This window comes from Ranitomeya imitator, chromosome 5, assembly GCF_032444005.1.
Source record: "Ranitomeya imitator isolate aRanImi1 chromosome 5, aRanImi1.pri, whole genome shotgun sequence".
Lineage (NCBI taxonomy): Eukaryota > Metazoa > Chordata > Amphibia > Anura > Dendrobatidae > Ranitomeya > Ranitomeya imitator.
In genome coordinates this window covers 305,651,960-305,671,840 of record NC_091286.1, presented here as the reverse complement: position 1 = coordinate 305,671,840, position 19,881 = coordinate 305,651,960, and positions in this window count along the sequence as shown.

Genomic DNA, 19,881 nt, shown 5'->3' with positions numbered 1-19,881 from the left:
GTTGTTGAGTCAGGTACAGATCGTGCGAGTGGCGCAGGACGTGTCCTGCCCACTCCAAGGATTGCAGGAATCCAGTCTGTACGCATTGACTCCTCCTCTTACACAAGTTCCTCAGAATCATCTCTGCAGGATCCGTCACAGTCCACCTCCACATGGACCCGTGAACGTTTACCTATGACCGACACGAGCACAGCCGTGGCCAAACGTCAGCAGGCCGTCTTGAAACTAGTTTCATTGGGGAATCGAAGCCACACAGCGCAGGAGCTCTGGAATGCCATCAAGCAGGAGAGCGATGTGTGGTTACTGCCAGCGAATCTCCAGCCAGGCATGGTAGTGTGTGACAATGGCCGAAATCTGGTGGCAGCTTTGGCCCTTGGCAACCTCACTCACATCCCATGTCTGGCACATGTGCTCAATTTGGTTGTGCAGAGTTTTCTGAGGGACTATCCGGATCTTGATGCCCTGCTGCACAAGGTCCGCCTAGAGTGTGCTCACTTGCGGCGTTCCAGCTTGGCAAGTTCCCGCATCGCTGCTCTGCAGCGCCGATTCCGCCTTCCGGAACACCGCATCATATGTGACCTACCTACCCGGTGGAATTCCACGTTACATATGTTGGAGCGGTTGTGTGAGCAGCAGCAAGCAGTTATGGAGTACCAGCTGCATCAGGCGCAAAGAAGTCGCAGTCAGCGCCGATCAGACTTCCCAACCACAGAGTGGGCCACTATGAAGGACGTCTGCCAGGTTTTGCGTCCTTTTGATTATTCCACGCGGATGGCAAGTGCAGATGATGCACTAGTCAGCATGACTGTCCCCCTTATCTGCCTGCTTCAGCAAACTTTGCAAGGGTTAAGGGATGATGTTGTGGAAGAGGTGGAGGATGAGGAGTCACCTTTTCCATCAGCTTCTGGAGAGTCAGCGCCACGTGGTTCCTCACAAAGGTGTACGCAGGGGCCACTTTGTGAGGAGGATGAGGAGGAGTCAATGGAGGAGGAAGAGCTCCGTCCAGAGGAGGGAGCGACACAATTGTCCAGTGGTCAGTGTGTACAGCGAGGGTGGGGTGATGACGAGCGGGCAGAGATCATGTCTCAAGCAGGGGACAGCGTTTCTGGGCCAGTTGGCAGTCTGCAGCACATGGTGGATTTCATGCTGCAGTGCCTGAGAAACGACCGCCGCATCGACCACATTCTCAACATGCCTGATTATTGGGTGTTCACCCTCCTCGATCCTCGCTACCGGGACAACGTCCAAAACCTCATCCCAGCGTTGACCCGGGAGCGTAAATTGCGGGAGTACCACGACACACTGGTGAATTCCATCATCTTCTCCAGTCCAACTGAGAGGAGTGCTGCTAGTGCGTTACAAAGCAGCTCAGTGCGTCGAGGCAGTGGGGGAGGCTCTGCCCAAAGAGGGAGCAGAAGCAGTGCCTCTGCCCAAGGCAAGCCCAGTATGGCACAACTCTGGCACACTTTTGTGTGCCCGCCCCAAATGTCTACACCATCACCGGCGGCTCCAGTCAGCAGGAGGCAACGGTTCCGTCAGATGGTGACAGACTACATGGCTTGCCCTCTTACTGTACTCCCAGACGGCTCTTCCCCATTCAAGTTTTGGGTCTCTAAGCTGGATACATGGCCAGAGCTAAGCCAGTATGCATTGGAGGTGCTGGCTTGCCCTGCGGCTAGTGTCTTATCGGAACGTGTCTTTAGTGCCGCAGGTGGTGTACTAACAGACCGTCGCATGCGACTATCCTCCGATAACGTTGACCGGCTTACTTTCCTGAAAATGAACCAGGCCTGGATCTCGCAGGAATTTGCCACTCCTCTGCCTGATTAAGTAATTGGGTGTCATCCAGGTCTCCTGCTGTGTTCATCTTTCTACCACCTGAACTGCTATTCCTGGGCTCCAACACCGCCAGTTGCGGCTCAGAAGTGCAGGCTGCACAGTAAAAACATACGACCCAGTGTTATTGGGTTTCAGTAACGTCAGCTGATCCCCAGCTGTGTAGCCGGCAATGTGTCCTGCGACCGCCACGCTGGCACAACAACCTAAATGTAAGGGAACCTGTCCCCCCCCCCCCCCCCGTCGTTTGTTACTGAAAGAGCCATCTTGTGCAGCAGTAATGCTGCACAAGGAAAAGGTAGCTCTTTTGGTTTAGCTCCTTGCACACGCAGAACTTAACACTTATAAAATGTGTTCACTGATACCGTTATACCGTCCCGGAGCTGGGACTTTCCTTCGTAATGTGACGCAGCACAGCCGTCATTCCTACCCCCTTGGTGCCATGCGCTGCCTCCTCAGCGTTGTTTTAAGCTGTCACGGAGCCTGCGCTGTTCTGTTATCCCTTGGCCATGGCCTATTTGTGCTGCCTGTCTTCTGACATAATTTGGTGTCAGGCTGGCTGCGCCTGTGCGGCCGCGCTGCCCGAGATCCCGCCTCGCAGTGTCTTCTGATTGAATCACACTGCGGGCCTTGGATCCATGGCCATGCGCAGTGCATATCTTCCCCTCGGGCTCTCGCTCATCTCCCTCCGCCTTATTTAGACTGTGCGCCATCAGCTGATCCCTAATAGCATGCCACGGCCATGACACCGCACAGTCTGAAGAAGAGGGAAGGAGGGAAGTGAGAGTCGAGGATATGCACTGTGCATGCCCATGGATCCAAGGCCCGCAGTGGGATTACGTTAGACGACACTGCGAGGTGGGATCTGGAGCAGCGTGGACGCACAGGCACTGACAGCCTGACACCAAATTATGTCAGAAGACAGGCAGCGCTAATTGGGCATGGCCAAGGGATACCAGAACAGCGCAGGCATCGTGACAGCTTAAAACAACGCTGAGGAGGCAGCGCACGGCACCAAGGGGATAGGAATGATAGCTGTGCTGTGTCCCATTAGGAAGGAAATTCGCACCTCCGTGACGGTTTTATGGTATAAGGGGACACATTTTTAGTGTTTACTTCTGTGTTTGCAAGGAGCATAATTAAAAGAGCAACCTTTTCCTTTTGCATCCTTAGTGCTGCACAAGACGGCTCTTTCAGCTACAAACGTCTTGGGGGGGGTTAAAGGTTCCCTTTCAACTTGCTCCAATCAGGCCTCGGCCTACACTCTGTTCCTCTGCTCCTCCTGCTGTCCCTGGGCTCTAACACCGCCAGTTGGTGCCTGGAAGTGCTGTCTGCACAGTCAACAGTCGCTCCTCTGTTATTGGGGTTCAGTAACGTCAGCTGATCCCCAGCTGTGTGTGCGGCAATACCTCCAATCTGCTCCTCCTGCTGTCCCTGGGCTCTAACACTGCCAGTTGGTGCCTGGAAGTGCTGTCTGCACAGTCAACAGTCGCTCCTCTGTTATTGGGGTTCAGTAACGTCAGCTGATCCCCAGCTGTGTGTGCAGCAATACCTCCAATCTGCTCCTCCTGCTGTCCCTGGGCTCTAACACCGCCAGTTGGTGCCTGGAAGTGCTGTCTGCACAGTCAACAGTCGCTCCTCTGTTATTGGGGTTCAGTAAAGTCAGCTGATCCCCAGCTGTGTATCCGGCAACGTGTCATGCGACCGCCACGCTGGCACAACTAAAATGTAAGGGGACCTGTCCCCCCCCCCCCCCCCCCAGGCGTCTGTTACTGAAAAAGCCACCTTGTGCAGCACTAATACTGCACAAGGAAAAGGTCGCTCTTGAAATTATGCTCCTTGCAAACGCTGAACTACACACTCATGTAATGTGTTCCCTCACACCGTCAAACTGTCCCTGAGGTGGGACTTTCCTTTGTAATGTGATGCAGCACAGCCGTCATTGCTACCCCTTTGGCACCGTGTGCTGCCTCCTTAGCGTTGTTTGATTCCGTCCTGGACCCTGCGCTGTTATGTTATCCCTTGGCCATGCACAGTTTGCGCTGCCCGTCCTCTGACATCATTTGTTGTCGTCCTGGCTGCGCCTGTGCGTCCACGCTGCCCGACATCCCACCTCGCAGTGTCGTCTAATGTGATCCCACAGTGGGCCTGATATCCATGGCCATGCGCAGTGCATATACTAGCCTCTCATTCCCCTTCTTCACGCTTCTTCAGACTAGGAGGCGTCAGCTGATCCCTAATAGCATGCCACGGCCGTGACGCCTCACAGTCTGAAGAAGCAGGAAGGAGGTGAGTGAGAGGCGATGATATGCACTGCGCATGCCCATGGATCCCTGGCCCGCAGTGGGATTACATTAGATGACACTGCGAGGTTGGATCTCGGGCAGCTTGGACGCACAGGCACTGCCAGCCTGACACCTAAATGATGTCAGAAGACGGGCACCGCTAACTGTGCATGGCCAAGGGATAACATTACAGCGCGGGCTCCGTGACAGAACCAAACAACGTTGAGGAGGTGGCGCACGGCACTAAGGGGGTTGGAATGACGGCTGTGCTGTGTCACATTACAAAGGAAAGTCCCACTTCCGGGACGGTTTGACGGTGTGAGGGGACACATTATATGAGTGTGTACTTCAGCGTTTGCAAGGAGCATAATTTTCGGAGCCACCATTTTCCATGTGCAGTATTACTGCTGTACAAGATGGCTCTTTCAGCAACAAATGCCTGGGGGGGGTTAAAGGTTCCCTTTCAACTTGCTCCACTGCAGGCTTCGGCCTACACTCTGCTCCTCTTTGATTCCCTGGGTTTCAACACTGTCAGTTGCCACCTGGAAGTGTTGTCTACACAGAAAAAACACTAGCTGATGTGTCAGTGGGGTTCAGCACCGCCAGCTGTTCCCCTGCTGTGTAGTCGGCAACGTGTCCAGCACAAGCCACGCTGACACAACAGAACAAAAGCTGCCACCAGTGCAGGCTTCGGCCTACACTCTGCTCCTCTCCTCCTACTGCTGCCCCTGGGCTCAAACACCGCTAGTTTTTGCCCGGAAGTGCTAGCTGCACAGAGAAAAACACCAGCCAATGTGTTAGTGGGGTTCAGCACCACCAGCTGTTCCCCTGCTGTGTAGCCGGCAACGTGACCTGCAAACGCCACGCAGGCACATGAACTGAAATTAAAGGGACCCTGCCACCCACCCCAAGGTGTTTCTATGTATAACAGCTACCTTGTACAGCAGTAATGCTGTATTTGTACAAGGTGGCTGACTTTTTCTCATTGCCAACGTGGAACTTAACACGTACAAAATGTGTCTCATTGAGACCATTCCACTGTCCCTGAGGTGTGACTTTCCTTTCTAATGGTACGCAGCACTACCCTTGGTAGCGCTGCCCGTCTTCTGACATCATTGGTTGGCTGCCTGTGCCTGTGCGTCCGCCCTGCCCGACACAACCCCCCTCGTTGTCTCATATATTTTGGCTGCGAGGGTGTGATTGATGGGCATGTGCAGTGCATATGTTCGCCTGTCTTAACTCATCTCCTTCCGCCTTCTTCAGACTGTGCGGCCTCATGGCCGTGGTAGGCGATAAGGGATCAGCTGAGGCCGCCCAGTCTGAAGCAGGTGTAAGGACATGTGTGAGTGGCAAACATATTTACTGCACAAGGGCACGAATCCCAGCCACGCAGTGTGGTTTTTTGAAAACACACTGCGGGTCTGGGATTCATGGCCATTGCTAACCGCACCGGCCAACATGAAATGAGGTGAGAAGACAGGCAGCGCTCACAGCGCATGGCCAAGGGATCACAATAGCGCAGACTCCTGTACAGCAAATAACAATGCTCAGGAGGCTGCGCCCAGCACCAATGCGTTATTTATGTGCACCTGTGCTGCGTCTCCTTAACCCCTTCCCGACCCATGACGCCACGTAGGCGTCATGAAAGTCGGTGCCATTCCGACCCATGACGCCTATGCGGCGTCATGGAAAGATCGCGTCCCTGCAGATCGGGTGAAAGGGTTAACTCCCATTTCACCCGATCTGCAGGGACAGGGGGAGTGGTAGTTTAGCCCAGGGGGGGTGGCTTCACCCCCTCGTGGCTACGATCGCTCTGATTGGCTGTTGAAAGTGAAACTGCCAATCAGAGCGATTTGTAATATTTCACCCATTATAACGGGTGAAATATTACAATCCAGCCATGGCCGATGCTGAAATATCATCGGCCATGGCTGGAAATACTAGTGTGCCCCCACCCCACCCCTCCGATCCCCCCCCACCCCCTCCGATCTGGCCGGTACACTGCTCCGGCTCCCCTCCGTCCAGTGCTCCGCTCCCCCCCGTGCTCGTGCCCGCTCCCCCCGTGCTCCAATCACCCCCCCGTGCTTCAATCACCCCCCCTGCACTCCGATCCACCCCCCCCCCGTGCTCCGTTCTACCCCCCCGTGCTCCATTCCAGCCCCCCCGTGCTCCATTCCACGCCCCCCGCGCTCCGTTCCACCCCTCCCGCGCTCCGATTCCCCCCCCGTGCTCCGATCCCCCCCCCCGTGGTCCCCCCCCACCCTATCATACTTACCGATCCAGCCGTGGTCCCGTCCGTCTTCTCCCGGGCGCCGCCATCTTCCAAAATGGCGGGCGCATGCGCAGTGCGCCCGCCGAATCTGCCGGCCGGCAGATTCGTTCCAAAGTGCATTTTGATCACTGAGATATAATCTATCTCAGTGATCAAAATAAAAAAAATAATAAATGACCCCCCCCCCTTTGTCACCCCCATAGGTAGGGACAATAAAAAAATAAAGAATTTTTTTTTTTTCCACTGTTAGAATAGGGTTAGGGTTAGGGTTAGGGTTAGGGGTAGGGTTAGGGTTAGGGGTAGGGTTAGGGCTAGGGTTAGGGGTAGGGTTAGGGGTAGGGTTAGGGGTAGGGTTAGGGCTAGGGTTAGGGCTAGGGTTAGGGCTAGGGTTAGGAATGTGCACACGTATTCTGGTCCTCTGCGGATTTTTCCGCTGCGGATTTGATAAATCCGCAGTGCTAAACCGCTGCGGATTTATGGCGGATTTACCGCGTTTTTTTCTGCGCATTTCACTGCGGTTTTACAATTGCGATTTTCTATTGGAGCAGTTGTAAAACCGCTGCGGAATCCGCACAAAGAAGTGACATGCTGCGGAATGTAAACCGCTGCGTTTCCGTGCAGTTTTTCCGCAGCATGTGTACAGCGATTTTTGTTTCCCATAGGTTTACATTGAACTGTAAACTCATGGGAAACTGCTGCGGATCCGCAGCGTTTTCCGCAGCGTGTGCACATACCTTTAGAATTAGGCTATGTGCACACGGTGCGGATTTGGCTGCGGATTCGCAGCAGTGTTCCATCAGGTTTACAGTACCATGTAAACATATGAAAAACCAAATCCGCTGTGCCCATGGTGCGGAAAATACCGCGCGGGAACACTGCGTTGTATTTTCCGCAGCATGTCAATTCTTTGTGCGGATTCCGCAGCGTTTTACACCTGTTCCTCAATAGGAATCCGCAGGTGAAATCCGCACAAAAAACACTGGAAATCCGCGGAAAATCCGCAGGTAAAACGCAGTGCCTTTTACCCGCAGATTTTTCAAAAATGGTGCGGAAATATCTCACACGAATCCGCAACGTGGGCACATAGCCTTAGGGTTAGGGTTGGAATTAGGGTTGTGGTTAGGGTTAGGGGTGTGTTGGGGTTAGTGTTGTGGTTAGGGGTGTGTTGGGGTTAGGGTTGTGATTAGGATTATGGCTACAGTTGGGATAAGGGTTAGGGGTGTGTTGGGGTTAGTGTTGGAGGTAGAATTGAGGGGTTACCACTGTTTAGGCACATCAGGGGTCTCCAAACGCAACATGGCGCCACCATTGATTCCAGCCAATCTCGTATTCAAAAAGTCAAATGGTGCTCCCTCACTTCCGAGCCCTGACGTGTGCCCAAACAGTGGTTTACCCCCACATATGGGGTACCAGCATACTCAGGACAAACTGCGCAACAATTACTGGGGTCCAATTTCTCCTGTTACCCTTGTGAATCTAAAAAAATGCTTGCTAAAACATAATTTTTGAGGAAAGAAAAATGATTTTTTATTTTCACGGCTCTGCGTTGTAAACGTCTGTGAAGCACTTGGGGGTTCAAAGTGCTCACCACATATCTAGATAAGTTCCTTGGGGGGTCTAGTTTCTAAAATGGGGTCACTTGTGGGGGGTTTCTACTGTTTAGGCACACCAGGGGCTCTGCAAACGCAACGTGACACCCGCAGACCATTCCATCAAAGTCTGCATTTCAAAAGTCACTACTTCCCTTCTGAGCCCCGACGTGTGCCCAAACAGTGGTTTACCCCCACATATGGGGTATCAGCGTACTCAGGAGAAACTGGACAACAACTTTTGGGGTCCAATTTCTCCTGTAACCCTTGGGAAAATAAAAAATTCTGGGCTAAATAATTATTTTTGAGGAAAGAAAACGTATTTATTATTTTCACGGCTCTGCATTATAAACTTCTATGAAGCACTTGGGGGTTCAAAGTGCTCACCACACATCTAGATAAGTTCCTTTCAGGGTCTAGTTTCCAAAATGGGGTCACTTGTGGGGGGTTTCTACTGTTTAGGCACATCAGGGGCTCTGCAAACGCAACGTGACGCCCGCAGAGCATTCCATCAAAGTCTGCATTTCAAAACGTCACTACTTCAATTCCAAGCCCCGGCATGTGCCCAAACAGTAGTTTACCCCCACATATGGGGTATCACCGTACTCAGGAGAAACTGGACAACAAATATTGGGGTCAAATTTCTCCTGTTACCCTTGGGAAAATTAAAAAATTCTGGGCTAAATAATTATTTTTGAGGAAAGAAAACGTATTTATTATTTTCACGGCTCTGCATTATAAACTTCTATGAAGCACTTGGGGGTTCAAAGTGCTCACCACACATCTAGAAAAGTTCCTTTGGGGGTCTAGTTTCCAAAATGGGGTCACTTGTGGGGGGTTTCTACTGTTAAGCCACATCAGGGGCTCTGCAAACGCAACGTGACGCCCACAGAGCATTCCATCAAAGTCTGCATTTCAAAACGTCACTACTTCACTTCCGAGCCCCGGCATGTGCCCAAACAGTGATTTACCCCCACATATGGGGTATCAGCGTACTCAGGAGAAACTGGACAACAACTTTTGGGGTCAAATTTCTCCTGTTACCCTTGGGAAAATAAAAAATTGCAGGCTAAAAGATCATTTTTGAGAAAATAATTTTTTTTTTTATTTTCATGGCTCTGCGTTATAAACTTCTGTGAAGCACTTGGGGGTTCAAAGTCCTCACCACACATCTAGATTAGTTCCTTTGGGGGTCTAGTTTCTAAAATGGTGTCATTTCTGGGGGATCTCCAATGTTTAGGCACACAGGGGCTCTCCAAACGTGACATGGTGTCCGCTAATGATTGGAGCTAATTTTCCATTTAAAAAGCCAAATGGCGTGCCATCCCTTCCGAGCCCTGCCGTGCGCCCAAACAGTGGTTTACCCCCACATATGGGGTATCAGCGTACTCAGGACAAACTGGACAACAATATTTGGGGTCCAATTTCTCCTATTATCCTTGGCAAAATAGGAAATTCCAGGCTAAAAAATCATTTTTGAGGAAAGAAAAATTATTTTTTATTTTCATGGCTCTGCGTTATAAACTTCTGTGAAGCACCTGGGGGTTTAAAGTGCTCAATATGCATCTAGATAAGTTCCTTGGGGGGTCTAGTTTCCAAAATGGGGTCACTTGTGGGGGAGCTCCAATGTTTAGGCACACAGGGGCTCTCCAAACGCGACATGGTGTCCGCTAACAATTGGAGCTAATTTTCCATTCAAAAAGTCAAATGGCACGCCTTCTCTTCCGAGCCCTGCCGAGTGCCCAAACAGTGGTTTACCCCCACATATGAGGTATCGGCGTACTCGGGAGAAATTGCCCAACAAATTTTATGATCCATCTTATCCTACTGCCCATGTGAAAATGAGAAAATTGAGGCGAAAAGAATTTTTTTGTGAAAAAAAATTACTTTTTCATTTTTACAGATCAATTTGTGAAGCACCTGAGGGTTTAAAGTGCTCACTAGGCATCTAAATTAGTTCCTTGGGGGGTCTAGTTTCCAAAATGGGGTCACTTGTGGGGGAGCGCCAATGTTTAGGCACACAGGAGCTATCGAAACGCGACATGGTGTCCGCTAACGATGGAAATAATTTTTCATTCAAAAAGTCAAATGGCGCTCCTTCCCTTCCGAGCCTTACCATGTGCCCAAACAGTGGTTTACCTCCACATGTGAGGTATTGGTGTACTCAGGAGAAATTGCCCAACACATTTTAGGATCCATTTTATCCTGTTGCCCATGTGAAAATGAAAAAATTGAGGCTAAAAGAATTTTTTTGTGAAAAAAAAGTACTTTTTCATTTTTACGGATCAATTTGTGAAGCACCTGGGGGTTCAAAGTGCTCACTATGCATCTAGATAAGTTCCTTGGGGCGTCTAGTTTCCAAAATGGGGTCACTTGTGGGGGAGCTCCAATTTTTAGGCACACGGGGGCTCTCCAAACGTGACATGGTGTCCGCTAAAGAGTGGAGCCAATTTTTGATTCAAAAAGTCAAATGGCGCTCCTTCCCTTCCAAGCCCTGCCGTGCGCCAAAACAGTGGTTTACCCCCACATATGAGGTATCAGCGTACTCAGGACAAATTGGACAACAACGTTCGTGGTTCAGTTTCTCCTTTTACCATTGGGAAAATAAAAAAATTGTTGCTAAAAGATAATTTTTGTGACTAAAAAGTTAAATGTTCATTTTTTCCTTCCATGTTGCTTCTGCTGCTGTGAAGCACCTGAAGGGTTAATAAACTTCTTGAATGTGGTTTTGAGTACCTTGAGGGGTGCAGTTTTTAGAATGGTGTCACTTTTGGGTATTTTCAGCCATATAGACCCCTCAAACTGACTTCAAATGTGAGGTGGTCCCTAAAAAAAATGGTTTTGTAAATTTCGTTGTAAAAATGACAAATCGCTGGTCGAATTTTAACCCTTATAACTTCCTAACAAAAAAAAATTTTGTTTCCAAAATTGTGCTGATGTAAAGTAAACATGTGGGAAATGTTATTTATTAACTATTTTGTGTCACATATCTCTCTGGTTTAACAGAATAAAAATTCAAAATGTGAAAATTGCGAAATTTTCAAAATTTTCGCCAAATTTCCGTGTTTATCACAAATAAATGCAGAATTTATTGACCTAAATTTACCACTAACATGAAGCCCAATATGTCACGAAAAAACAATCTCAGAACCGCTAGGATCCGTTGAAGCGTTCCTGAGTTATTACCTCATAAAGGGACACTGGTCAGAATTGCAAAAAACGGCAAGGTCTTTAAGGTCAAAATAGGCTGGGTCTTGAAGGGGTTAAAAAGACAAGTCACGCCTCCAATACAGTTCTACTGTTCAATGGGCTAAATTGTGTACATCTTTCATTCTGCGTGTGCAAAGAGCAAAACTTAAAGAGCAACCTTTAACTTGTGTAGTTTTACTGCTGCACAAGGTGTGGCTCTTCAACATTGTAACACCTGAGGGTGGGTTAAAGGTTACCTTTGAAATTGGTTCAATTAGGCTTCGGCCTACACTCTGCTCCTCCTGCAGACCCTGGGCTCTAACTACGCCAGTTGGGGCCCGGAAGTGCTGGCTGCACAGAGAAAAACACCAGCCAATGTGTTAGTGGGGTTCAGCACCACCAGCTGTTCCCCTGCTGTGTAGCCGGCATCGTGTCCAGCACAAGCCATGCTGGCACAACAGACCAAAAGCTGCCACCAGTGCAGGCTTCGGCCTACACTCTGCTCCTCTCCTCCTCCTGCTGACCCTGGGCTATAACACCGCCAGTTGTAGCCTGGAAGTGCTAGCTGCACAGAGAAAAACACCTGCCAATGTGTTAGTGGGGTTCAGCACCGCCAGCTGTTCCCCTGCTGTGTTGCCGGCATTGTGTCCAGCACAAGCCACGCTGGCACAACCGACCAAAAGCTGTCACCAGTGGAGGCTTCGGCCAACACTCTGCTCCTCTCCTCCTCGTGCTGACCCTGGGCTCAAACACCGCTAGTTTTTGCCCGGAAGTGCTAGCTGCACAGAGAAAAACACCAGCCAATGTGTTAGTGGGGTTCAGCACCGCCAGCTGTTCCCCTGCTGTGTAGCCGGCAACGTGACCTGCAAACGCCACACAGGCACATGAACTGAAATTGATGGGAGCCTGCCCCCCACCCCCAGGTGTTTCTATGTATAACAGCCACCTTGTACAGCAGTAATGCTGCATTTGTACAAGGTGGCTGACTTTTTCTACTTGCCCACGTGGAACTCAACACGTACAAAATGTGTCTCATTGAGACCATTCCACTGTCCCTGAGGTGTGACTTTCCTTTCTAATGATACGCAGCACCCCCTTGGTAGCGCTTCCCGTCTTCTGACATCATTGGTTGGCTTGTTGCGCCTGTGCGTCCGCCCTGCCTGAAACAATGCTCCTCGTTGTCTTACTTATTTTGACTGCGAGGGTGTGATTGATGGGCACGAGCAGTGCATATCTTCGCCTGTCTTAACTCATCTCCTTCCGCCTTCTTCAGACTGTCCGGCCTCATGGCCGCGGCAAGCGAGAAGGGATCAGCTGAGGCCGCCCAGTCTGATGCAGGTGTAAGGACATGAGTGACAGGCGAAAAAATTTACTGCGCAAGGTCACGAATCCCAGCCCCGTAGTGTGACTTAAAGAAAAGACACTGCGGGTCTGGGTTTCATGGCCATCGCTAACCGCACCGGCCAACATGAAATGAGGTCAGAAGACAGGCAGCGCTCACAGCGCATGGCCAAGGGATAACAAGAGCGCAGACTCCTGTACAGAAAATAACAATGCTCAGGAAGCTGCGCCCATGCACCAAGGTGTTATTTTGGACACCTGTGCTGCGTCTCCTTAAAAAGACAAGTCACGCCTCCACTACTGTTTGACAGTATAATGGGCTAAATAGTGTATGTGTTTTATTCAGCGTGTGCAAGGAGCAAAATAAATAGAGCAACCTTTTACTTGTGCAGCATTAATGCTGCACAAGGTGTGGCTCTTGTACCTTGCAACACCTGAGGGGGGGTTAAAGGTTACCTTTGAAATTGGTTCAACTAGGCTTCGGCCTACACTCTGCTCCTCTCCTCCTCCTGCTGACCCTGGGCTCTAACACCGCTAGTTTTTGCCCGGAAATGCGCGCTGCACAGAGAAAAACACCCGCCAATGTGTTAGTGGGGTTCAGCACCGCCAGCTGTTCCCCTGCTGTGTATCCGGCATCGTGTCCAGCACAAGCCACGCTGGCACAACCGACCAAAAGCTGCCACCATTGCAGGCTTCGGCCTACACTTTGCTCCTCTCCTCCTCCTGCTGACCCTGGACTCAAACACCGCTAGTTTTTGCCCGGAAGTGCTAGCTGCACAGAGAAAAACACCAGAAAAAGTGTTATTGGGGTTCAGCACCGCCAGCTGTTCCCCTGCTGTGTAGCCGGCAACGTGTCCTGCAAACGCCACGCAGGCACATGAACTGAAATTGAAGGGAGCCTGCCCCCCAACCCCAGGTGTTTCTATGTATAACAGCCACCTTGTACAGCAGTACTGCTGCATTTGTACAAGGTGGCTGACTTTTTCGCCTTGCCCATGTGGAACTCAACACGTACAAAATGTGTCTCATTAGAGACCATTACAATGTCCCTGAGGTGTGACTTTCCTTTTTAATGACACGCAGCCCCCCCATTGTTAGCGCTGCCCGTCTTCTGACACCATTGGTTGGCTGGCTGTGCCTGTGCGTCCGCCCTGCCCGACACAATGCCCCTCGTTGTCTCATATATTTTGACTGCGAGGTTGTGATTGATGGGCACGAGCAGTGCATATGTTCGCCTGTTTTCACTCCCCTCCTTCCGCCTTCTTCAGACTGTGCGGCCTCATGGCCGTGGCAGGCGATAAGGGATCAGCTGAGGCCGCCCAGTCTGAAGCAGGTGTAAGGACATGTGTGAGCGGTGAGCATATTTACTGCACAAGGCCACGAATCCCAGCACCGCAGTGTGACTTTATGAAAAGGCACTGTGGGTCTGGGATTTATGGCCATCGTTAACCGCACCGGCCAACATGAAAAGAGGTCATAAGACGGCCTGCACTAACAGGGTATTGCCAAGGGATAACACAAGAGCGCAGTCTCCTGTACTGCAAATAACAACGGTAAGGAATCTGCGCCCAGCACCTAGGTGTAAATTTTGACACCTTTGATGCGTCTTCTTCAAAAGAAAAGTCACGCCTCCACTACTGTTTGACAGTATAATGGGCTAAATGTGTACGTGTTTTATTCAGTGTGTGCAAGGAGCAAAATTAAGAGAGCAACCTTTGACTTGTGCAGCATTAATGCTGTTCAAGGTGTGGCTCTTGTACCTTGCAACACCTGAGGGGGGGTTAAAGGTTACCTTTGAAATTGGTTCAACTAGGCTTCGGCCTACACTCTGCTCCTCTCCTCCTCCTGCTGACCCTGGGCTCTAACACCGCTAGTTTTTGCCCTGAAGTGCTAGCTGCACAGAGAAAAACACCAGCCAATGTGTTAGTGGGGTTCAGCACCGCCAGCTGTTCCCCTGCTGTGTAGCCGGCATCGTGTCCAGCACAAGCCACGCTGGCACAACCGACCAAAAGCTGCCACCAGTGCAGGCTTCGGCCTACACTCTGCTCCTCTCCTCCTGCTGCTGCCCCTGGGCTCAAACACCGCTAGTTTTGGCCCGGAAGTGCTAGCTGCACAGAGAAAAACACCAGCCAATGTGTTAGTGGGGTTCAGCAACGCCAGCTGTTCCCCTGCTGTGTAGCCGGCAACGTGACCTGCAAACGCCACGCAGGCACATGAACTGAAATTGAAGGAAGCCTGCCCCCCACCCCCAGGTGTTTCTATGTATAACAGCCACCTTGTACAGCAGTACTGCTGCATTTGTACAAGGTGGCTGACTTTTTCTACTTGCCCATGTGGAACTCAACACGTACAAAATGTGTCTCATTGAGACCATTCCACTGTCCCTGAGGTGTGACTTTCCTTTCTAATGATACGCAGTACCACCCTTGGTAGCGCTTCCCGTCTTTTGACATCATTGGTTAGCTGGCTGTGCCTGTGCGTCCGCCCTGCTCCAAACAACGCCCCTCGGTTTCTTATTTATTTTGTCAGCGAGGGTGTGGTTTATGGGCATGAGCAGTGCATATGTTCGCCTGTCGTCACTCATCTCCTTCCGCCTTCTTCAGACTGTGCAGCCTCATGGCCGCGGCATGCGAGAAGGGATCAGCAGAGGCCGCCCAGTCTGAAGCAGGTGTAAGGACGTGTGTGAGCGGCCAGAATATTTACTGCTCAAGGCCACGAATCCCAGCACTGCAGTGTGACTTTACGAAAAGGCACTGTGGGTCTGGGATTTATGGCCATCGTTAACCGCATCGGCCAACATGAAATGAGGTCATAAGACGGGCAGCGCTAACAGGGCATTGCCAAGGGAGAACACAAGAGCGCAGACTCCTGTACAGCAAATAACAACGCTCAGGAAGCTGCGCCAAGCACCAAGGCGTTATTTGGGACACCTGTGCTGCGTCTCCTAAAAAAGCCAAGTCACGCATCCACTACAGTTTGACTGTAGAATGGGCTAAATTGTGTACGTCTTTCATTCAGCGTGTGCAAGTAGACAAATTAATAGAGCAACCTTTCACTTGTGCAGCATTAATACTGCACAAGGTGTGTCTCTTGTACTTTGTAACACCTGAGGGGGGGTTAAAGGTTTCCTTTGAAATTGGTTCAACTAGGCTTCGGCCTACACTCTGCTCCTCTTCTCCTCCTCCTGCTTCACCACGGGCTCTAACATCGCTAGTTTTTGCCTGCAAGTGCTAGCTGCACAGAGAAAAACACCCGCCATTGTGTTAGTGGGGTTCAGCAACGCCAGCTGTTCCCCCACTGTGTAGCCGGCAAAGTGTCCTGCAAACGCAACGCAGACACAAAGCTGCCTCCAGTGCAGGCTTCGGCCTACACTCTGCTCCCCCTGCTTACCCTTTGCTCCAGCACCGCTAGTTGGGGCTCTAGGAAGACAATCTTTAATAGGCAAAGCATCTGGGTTCCAGCACCGCCAGCTGGTTCTCGGCAGTGTTTTTGTCACGGGTACTCCCTCGTGCCCAGCCTGGTTCCAGCACCGTCAGCTGTTTCCGGGTTGTGTCAAGTTCACTGAGACGCCTATGCTTGCCCCGTCGTGTTGCGGTCGGGTTAGCCAACTCCAGGGTGCCTCCAGTTTAGGAGCTTCCTATGTGGGCTGCATGAATTGGTAGTTAAGGCTGGTTCTGTAGTGCCAGTAGGCCCCACTCCCCCTGTAGGACTGTTGGGGTTCGGTATCTGCGGCTGCCTCGCGGCCTAGCTGTTCTCTCCTCTCCTGTGGGCCTTTGGGTCCACCACCTGGTTCCAGCACCGTCAGCTGGTTCCGGGCCGAGCCTTTGGCTTAGGTGCCTCCTCCTGGGTATCCGAGTTCCGCCAACGCCTGGCGGTCCTCGGTAGTGCTTTTAAGCGCGGGCACCTACAGCTTAGTAACCGTGTTCCAGCACCGTCAGCTGGTCCTCGGTCGTGCCATTGGCTCTTGCACACTGGGGCAACGCATCCGGGTTCCAGCACCGCCAGCTGGTTCTCGGCAGTGTTTTTGTCACAGGTACTCCCTCGTGCCAAACCTGGTTTCAGCATCGTCAGCTGTTTCCGGGTTGTGTCAAACTCGCTGAGACGCCTATGCTTGCCCCGTCGTGTTGCGGTCGGGTTAGCCAACTCCAGGGTGCCTCCAGTTTAGGAGCTTCCTATGTGGGCTGCATGAATTGGTAGTCAAGGCTGGTTCTGTAGTGCCAGTAGGCCCAGCTCCCCCTGTAGGACTGTTGGGGTTCGGTAACTGCGGCTGCCTCGCGGCCTAGCTGTTCTCTCCTCTCCTGTGGGCCTTCGGGTCCACCACCTGGTTCCAGCACCGTCAGCTGGTTGCGGGCCGAGCCTTTGGCTTAGGTGCCTCCTCCTGGGTATCCGAGTTCCACCAACGCCTGGCGGTCCTCGGTAGTGCTTTTAAGCGCGGGCACCTACAGCTTAGTAACCGTGTTCCAGCACCGTCAGCTGGTCCTCGGTCGTGCCATTGGCTCTTGCACACTGGGGCAACGCATCCGGGTTCCAGCACCGCCAGCTGGTTCTCGGCAGTGTTTTTGTCACAGGTACTCCCTCATGCCAAACCTGGTTTCAGCACCGTCAGCTGTTTCCGGGTTGTGTCAAACTCGCTGAGACGCCTATGCTTGCCCTGTCGTGTTGCGGTCGGGTTAGCCAACTCCAGGGTGCCTCCAGTTTAGGAGCTTCCTATGTGGGCTGCATGAATTGGTAGTCAAGGCTGGTTCTGTAGTGCCAGTAGGCCTAGCTCCCCCTGTAGGACTGTTGGGGTTCGGTAACTGCGGCTGCCTCGCGGCCTAGCTGTTCTCTCCTCTCCTGTGTGCCTTCGGGTCCACCACCTGGTTCCAGCACTGTCAGCTGGTTCCGGGCCGAGCCTTTGGCTTAGGTGCCTCCTCCTGGGTATCCGAGTTCCGCCAATGTCTGGCGGTCCTCGGTAGTGCTTTTAAGCGCGGGCACCTACAGCTTAGTAACCGGGTTCCAGCACCGTCAGCTGGTCCTCGGTCGTGCCATTGGCTCTTGCACACTGGGGCAACGCATCCGGTTTCCAGCACCGCCAGCTGGTTCTCGGCAGTGTTTTTGTCACAGGAACTCCCTCGTGCCAAACCTGGTTTCAGCACCGTCAGCTGTTTCCGGGTTGTGTCAAACTCGCTGAGACGCCTATGCTTGCCCCGTCGTGTTGCGGTCGGGTTAGCCAACTCCAGGGTGCCTCCAGTTTAGGAGCTTCCTATGTGGGCTGCATGAATTGGTAGTCAAGGCTGGTTCTGTAGTGCCAGAAGGCCCAGCTCCCCCTGTAGGACTGTTGGGGTTCGGTATGTGCGGCTGCCTCGCGGCCTAGCTGTTCTCTCCTCTCCTGTGGGCTTCGGGTCCACCACCTGGTTCCAGCACCATCAGCTGGTTCCGGGCCGAGCCTTTGGCTTAGGTGCCTCCTCCTGGGTATCCGAGTTCCGCCAACGCCTGGCGGTCCTCGGTAGTGCCTTTAAGCGCGGGCACCTACAGCTTAGCAATCGGGTTCCAGCACCGTCAGCTGGTCCTCGGTCGTGCCATTGGCTCTTGCACACTGGGGCAACGCATCCGGGTTCCAGCACCGCCAGCTGGTTCTCGGCAGTGGTTTTGTCACAGGTACTCCCTCGTGCCAATCCTGGTTTCAGCACCGTCAGCTGTTTCCGGGTTGTGTCAAACTCGCTGAGACGCCTATGCTTGCCCCGTCGTGTTGCGGTCGGGTTAGCCAACTCCAGGGTGCCTCCAGTTTAGGAGCTTCCTATGTGGGCTGCATGAATTGGTAGTCAAGGCTGGTTCTGTAGTGCCAGTAGGCCCAGCTCCAACTGTAGGACTGTTGGGGTTCGGTAACTGCGGCTGCCTCGCGGCCTAGCTGTTCTCTCCTCTCCTGTGGGCCTTCGGGTCCACCACCTGGTTCCAGCACCGTCAGCTGGTTCCGGGCCGAGCCTTTGGCTTAGGTGCCTCCTCCTGGGTATCCGAGTTCCGCCAACGCCTGGCGGTCCTCGGTAGTGCTTTTAAGCGCGGGCACCTACAGCTTAGTAACCGTGTTCCAGCACCATCAGCTGGTCCTCGGTCGTTCCATTGGCTCTTGCACACTGGGGCAACGCATCCGGGTTCCAGCACCGCCAGCTGGTTCTCGGCAGTGGTTTTGTCACAGGTACTCCCTCGTGCCAAACCTGGTTTCAGCACCGTCAGCTGTTTCCGGGTTGTGTCAAACTCGCTGAGACGCCTATGCTTGCCCCGTCATGTTGCAGTCGGGTTAGCCAACTCCAGGGTGCCTCCAGTTTAGGAGCTTCCTATGTGGGCTGCATGAATTGGTAGTCAAGGCTGGTTCTGTAGTGCCAGTAGGCCCAGCTCCCCCTGTAGGACTGTTGGGGTTCGGTAACTGCGGCTGCCTCGCGGCCTAGCTGTTCTCTCCTCTCCTGTGGGCCTTCGGGTCCACCACCTGGTTCCAGCACCGTCAGCTGGTTCTCGGCAGTGTCTTTTGCTCTTGTACCTTCTGCTCCCCATCCTGGTTCCAGTACCGTCAGCTGGTTCCGGGCAGAGCCTTTGGCTTAGGTGCCTCCTTCTGGGTATCCAAGTTCCACCCACGTCAGGTGGTCCTTGGTAGTGCTTTCAGGCACGGGTACCTCCTGCTTAGTAACCGGGTTCCAGTAACGTCAGCTGGTCCTCGGTAGTTCCATTGGCTCTTGGACCTTCGGCTACCCATCCGGGTTCCAGTACCGTCAGCTGGTTCTCGGCAGTGTCTTTTGCTCTTGTACCTTCTGCTCCCCATCCTGGTTCCAGTACCGTCAGCTGGTTCCGGGCAGAGCCTTTGGCTTAGGTGCCTCCTTCTGGGTATCCGAGTTCCGCCAACGTCAGGCGGTCCTTGGTAGTGCTTTTTAGCACGGGTACCTCCTGCTTAGTAACCGGGTTCCAGTAACGTCAGCTGGTCCTCGGTAGTTCCACAGGCTCTTGAACCTTCGGGTAGCCATCCGAGTTCCAGTTCCATCAGCTGGTTCTTGGCATTTTCTCAGCCTTCTTGTACCTTCTGCTACATTTCCAAGTTGAAAACCCTAACGTCGATGACCAGAAAGACCACCCGATGACGACGACGACGACGGCGGAGACGACGACGGCGGAGACGACGACACTGGAGACGACGACCCTGGAGACGACGACATGGAAGACCGAGAAGCAGAAGAACAAGAGGCTGCAGAACAAAGAGCAGAAGAACATTAAGCATAACACTTAATATCAGAGCAAAAGATATTATCTAAATTATATGCAGAAGAAGACTAAGCAGTGTATGGGGGTGAGTCCGTTCCTCCTCGTGGTGCCCCTGGATAAAGCCTGATGCTGCAGGCCAAACTGA